We start from the raw sequence: 6,186 nt of genomic DNA on the forward strand, positions 1-6,186 counted from the left end.
TACAAACATATTACTCAAGTTGATGGAACATGGTTATACAACAAATACAAGGGAATTTTACTTATAACAGTGACACAAGATGATAATAATAATATTTTTCCAATTGCTTTTACTCTGGTTGAAGGTGAAACTACTGAGTGTTGGAGCTTCTTTCTCAAGAATTTAAGAACGCGTGTTGCTCCAAATCCAACTTGTTTTGATTCTAGACAGACATGCATCTATCGCCAATGTGTATAATAATCCAAAAAATGGTTAGAAAAATCCTCCTTCCGTGCATGTTTACGCATAAGACACATTGTACAAAACTTCATGCGAAAAATAAAAGACAAAAGTATATCTATTTGCAATTGCATCTTCATGCTACAATGAAATTTACACACTAAAATTAGCTATGTTTTTATTGCACGGTATGCTTTAAACTAGCCATCATTCAAACACTACTATGAAGAAATAAAATTTTCCAATGCACATGCTTTAAGGTGGGAAAGGATATTTGATGAGGATCGATGACGAGGTCACATGAGGATAAACCGTGTAGAATGAATGAATTATTTCTTTAAAGGAATTCTAAACCTTCCCATAATCATGTAAATTTGGAACATTGTTTGTTAACAAAGGTGAAAATGGAGTTTAGTGTTAGAATTGTGCTAATTATTTTGTGAAAACTACATGAATGTAAGGAAAAAAGAAACTATCAACTTTAACACACATGTGGTTACAAGATTTCACCATCAAAATTTAAATTTTAGTGTTGAGTAGACAATAAACCACAGTGAGGAATGACGAATGGGACATTACCGTGTCAAACTATAAAAAATCTTGGTGTGACACCAAAAATTTCATGCCTTCTGTATGCCTTATTCCCATGTCATTGCCGCATGTTACAATTTTATTTAGGATGCCTTCCTATATCTATTCGACGTTTAAAAGGTCGTAAACTTATTCAGTGTCTACAAAAAAGGCTTCTTAGTGGTAGTCAATGAGGGATATGTTTTTGGTAGAAATTGGGTATCCTCTACATGAAACTACAGAGACTAATCCCTCGAGTCGGGTAGGAACTCAATGGGTTTCAAATCTCTCCCTCAAGAGAATTTAACATTAATGCATGCTTAGAGTCGGGTTCAAACCCAGAATCACTGGTTAAGTCGGGAGAGATCCCTTAACATCTCATCCAAGTGCTCTTGGGTAGCTAATGGGGAATATTGTCATACATGGCAAGGGGATGCAACTTTCAAAAATGTAAATATAAGAAGGAAGATTAAAAGGTCGCCTAAACACAGACATATTAGAACCAAAACAAATACGACTAATAAAATGCAATGAAAATATGAAATATATCATCTTACTAATCAAAAGATGCTTGATGATTTGCTTTCCTTTACTATGGCCTACCCTCCTCTTCTATATCTAGGGGACTCTATTTTCATTGGTAGACAAAACATACACTTTCAATTCATATCTGACATGATCAGATTGAAACTTGCAGCTTGAAATCCTATTGGTGAAATCTATTGTGCAGGGCATTTTAGTTCATTGGTTATCCATATATAAATGGCCCGGTGGCATAATCCAAAGCATAGAAACTTGGATGTGAAACCTCATATGGAATGGTGACTTGGATAAGAGGAAAGTGGCTATAGTGGCATGAAAGAAATGATGCAAGAGCTCTAAAGAAGGAAGTCTTGGATTAAGATCCTTATCTATGTTAAATGAAGCTTATAAAAATAAAATTTGTTGGTATATGTATCAAGCTAATAAAAAGTTGGGATGTGATTATTTATTCTAGAGTTCTTATAAAGAATAGATTCATTACCAACCATGTCCATTCCTCTTTATTGAGGAACTTAAAATCCTTCTTCTGTATTGTGAAATACAATACTCATTTCATGATTGGAAGTGGTAATCTTATGAGTTTCTTGTTATACACTTGTTTAAATGTTCCTTTTATTCAAAAGCTTAACCTTTCTAAGATTTATCACCAAATGCTTTCGACTATGGTTAGTGATTTCTTGGTCAACAAGGCTTGGTTTATTCCTACTAATATTTAAGTTGTTTTCGCGAATCTTCTCTCTTATGTATACAAGTGTTTTATTCCTATGGATAATACTGAGGATAATCTTATTTGCGAAGGATCTGATGTCGGTCTCCTCAGTCTGATGTAGGTTGATGATTACTTTAATAATTCTAAGACATGTGACTTGTGGTCGAAATTTCATTGAAACTCTACAAATCCTTATGGATTGGATATTTATGCAGAATAAACTTCTTATATATGATAATCTAGCCATAGTAGGCTTTGTAATGCTTTCTGTATGCTCAATTTACAATTGTCAATCTAAAAAAAACAAATCATATATTTTTAATGTCAATTTTCCTAGAACATCTAGAGACGGTTCTCTGATTCCTTTATTCTCCAGATACACATATGCAGCTTCCTGGATTGCAAGAAGGCTTTAAAACTGAATCGATCTCACCACGTCCAATTTGTCATCAATTCTTACATGATCAATATCTTTTTATGATGTTTGGATTGCAAGACACAAGCTAAGATTTGAAGGCAATACAACACATGGGAAATCTTGCCTGATATTCGAATGTTAGGATCTCTGGGAACCACTCTACAAAAGTTTCAAACTCATCCATGACCTACTTATGCATCCTTAGGAAATTTAAAATTACTATTACACCTCCTAAGCCTAAGAGGACTTTGGAGATCGTGTGGTAACCTCCTCTTTTAGATAGGAAGAAATGCAACATTGATGACATGACAATAAGAGTTCATTCTTTATGTTTTTATGGTGGGATTTTTAGAAATTAAGCAGAATATCATGTTGGAAGCTTTGCATCTTTTGTAGGAGAAGGAAATTCTTTAGTTACCAAATTTAATGCAACGGTGATGGAAATCGAGCTTGCTTTCGAGAGAAAATGGAAGTGGCTTTGGATTGAGTCAGACTCTACTCTTGTTGTGAAATCTTTCTCAAGTTCTAAATTAGTTCCTTGGAGTATTAAAATAAGATGGTTAAATTGCTTGTTAAATTGCTTGGCTATCTCCCATTCTAGTGGTTTTATGGTCTCTCACATCTTTAGGGAAGGTAATGTTTGTGAGGACACTCCAATTAACATTAGTTTTTATTCAAGATCTTTTGCTTTGTTAAATTTTATGCATAAGGATATTGAAAAAGATTTATTTTTAGACAAGCTTGGTATCCAAAGGTTTAGACTATATTTTTAAAGGGTTTTGGTCCCTCCCCCCCCCCCCCCCCCCCCCCCCCCCCACACACACACACTACTATGAATAACCTCTTTGCACCTTGGACGCGAAGTGGATTGTATCTTAGTTACCCGGACGAGGTGATGAAAGGCGGCATAAAAATTTTCCATTTTACCCCTCGGTTTTGGAATAACCAAGGAGAAAAGCGTTAAGCAAGGAGTGAGTTCAATCCCCAACAACAACATATTTGTTTTTTTAAAAGACTCCACTTTACCTCTCGATTATTTCTATAACCGAGGGGATATATATATATATATATATATATATATATATATATATATATATATATATATATATATATATATATATATATATATATATATATATATATATATATATATAGGTGTGTGTGTGTGTGTGTGTGTGTTAAGAATAATATGTCAAGTGTGAGTTGGAGTCCCGTATTAATTATAAATATGGAGACTTTATCATTTATAAGTGGGAAACCCACACACATATCACTTTAAGGTTTTGGGTGAATATGTGGTGTCTCTCTCACTTATGTGTTGCTCTTAACCCAATGATGGGGCTCCTCCTCATGATCTTACAAATGGTATCAAAGCCTTTGGTTCAAATAAAGGGACCGACTTACTTGTATCAAAGTGCCCAGGTAGAGGTGTCCTGTTGAAATCAAAATGCCCAAGAAGAGGTGTATTAAAATTCCCAAGAAGAGGTGCCAATGGCGGTACAAGTGTATGTCGACAAAAGAGTTTCTACTTGAGGGGGAGAATTGTAGACTCACGCTTTATGGGGAGTGTTAGGAATAATAATTTAAGTGTGAGTCGGAGTACCATATTGGTTGTAAATGTGGAGACTTGAGAATTTATAAGTGGGAGAACCCACACACCTTCATCTTAAGGTTATTGGTGAATATGTGGTGTGTCTCTCACTTGTGTGTTGTTCTTAACCCAATGTTGATGTTTCTCCTCATGATCCAACAAATTGTATCAGATCTTTTGGTTAGAATAAAGAGACTAACTTACTTCTATCGGAATGCCCAGGTAAAGGTGTCCCATTGAAATCAAAATGCCCAAGAAGAGGTGTCAATGACGGTACAAATGTACGTCGATAAAAGAGTTTCCACTTGAGGAGGAGTATTATAGACTCACATTTTATGGGAAGTGTTAAGAATAATAAGTCAAGTGTGAATTGGAGTACCATATCACCTTAAGGTTTTTGGTGAATATGTGGTGTCTCTCTCACTTGTGTGTTGTTCTTAACTCAATGTTGATGCTCCTTCTCATGATCCAACAAAAGAAACATATATTTCATGTTTTGTTAATATACAAAGTTATTTATTTTACATTTTTTATAGTTTCCATCTACAAGTATAAATGTTTGATAAATTATGAATTCGAATCAACTTCATCATTGTTCGAATCATCTTCATCACTATAAATCATGGGTGGAAAATACTGGTATGCCACTTCATTTGAACCTTGTTGGTACTATATGCATTTGTTTCAGTTATAAAATTAAAAAAGGATTATATAAATAAAATAAATTTGCAATTACATGATCAGAGATTATGTTAGGAAACCAACTTTGAACCATTTTTTCCCGGCTCTTGCAAACCATCACATAATTCTTTGGCAAAGTAAATACACTCTCCCCAATCACATACTAAATATTCCTAATTTGTTATGCTCTTACAATCTATCACCGTGATACTTTTATTTTTTAAAATCTCATGACGTTCTGATTAGACATAGAGAGTTTCACAACAACGTCTGGGTTTCACAATAATGTTTGGGTTTAACGACGTAGTGCCTTATATATACATGGGTGGTGTTCGCTTCTGATTGGGCGTATAGGGTTTCTTGTGGATTCAATACTATCAAATTTTATTATTTATTATGATTTTATAACGAGGATTTTAGGTTTCACGTGGATCACTAATGGCAGTGTATTGAACGTTGATACTCATTAAATGGACGAGAAAGATTTGTTTAAGGATGGTGAAGAAACACACTTATATTTTATCCCGATTATTACATCAAACCGAGGTAAAATATGTTTCTTTTTAGATAAAACATAATAAAATATGATCCAATAAAATATTTTACCTCGGTTATTACTCAAAATCGAGGTAAAAGTGTGTTTCTTTTTAGATAAAAAATACAATAAAGTATGTTCCATCACAAGCCACATATCTCTCGGTTTCTATAAAAAATCAAGGGAAAATTCTTTTTTTAAAATTACATTGTTTACACAGAATATTAAAATAATTTTTTTTTGAAAATCTAGATTTTGACAATGGATTCTGAGAGAACAACTAATCTTTTCAAAATTCTGATAAGTTATTTGTTCATGCCAAGAGAATTTTTTTTTTTTGCACATGCAATTTATCCTAAAGAGATTTTATTATCTTGAACAAATATTTTCATGCCAAATGTTTTCTTTGATTGACAACATAGGAAGAACGTTGAAAATTTTGTATATCTTACAATCCATCCCAAAGAATGATGTCTATAAGTTTGGAGCAGTTACATATAGGTTTATGATTAAATCTAATTAACAAGTGCTTTTATAATAAAACCTAATAATTTAATCACTCAGTTATTAAATATAACCGAAGGAATATATCATTAATTTAGAGGGGGAAAAGAAAACACCACTTTTAAAGAAATAAAAACATAAATTATTGTTGTTAGGATTCGAAGTATGTCCTGAATTATTTTTCCTCGGTTATGTTTTTAAAAAATAGGAAATATGTGGTATTTATTATTTTTTAAAAATCATGACGCGCCTTAACATTTTACTTCAGATTTTGGTTATGTGAGGTGAATTTTTTTTCATAAAATGTATTATTTGTAGGAGTGCCCCACGTGTTCTTGTTCTTTTGCCTTCTTTTTATCAAATTTTGGTTTATAAAAAAAATATAAAAAAGATGGTGTCTACCATTACACCTTTTT

The sequence above is a fragment of the Lathyrus oleraceus genome, chromosome 5, assembly GCF_024323335.1.
Source record: "Lathyrus oleraceus cultivar Zhongwan6 chromosome 5, CAAS_Psat_ZW6_1.0, whole genome shotgun sequence".
Classification (NCBI taxonomy): domain Eukaryota; kingdom Viridiplantae; phylum Streptophyta; class Magnoliopsida; order Fabales; family Fabaceae; genus Lathyrus; species Lathyrus oleraceus.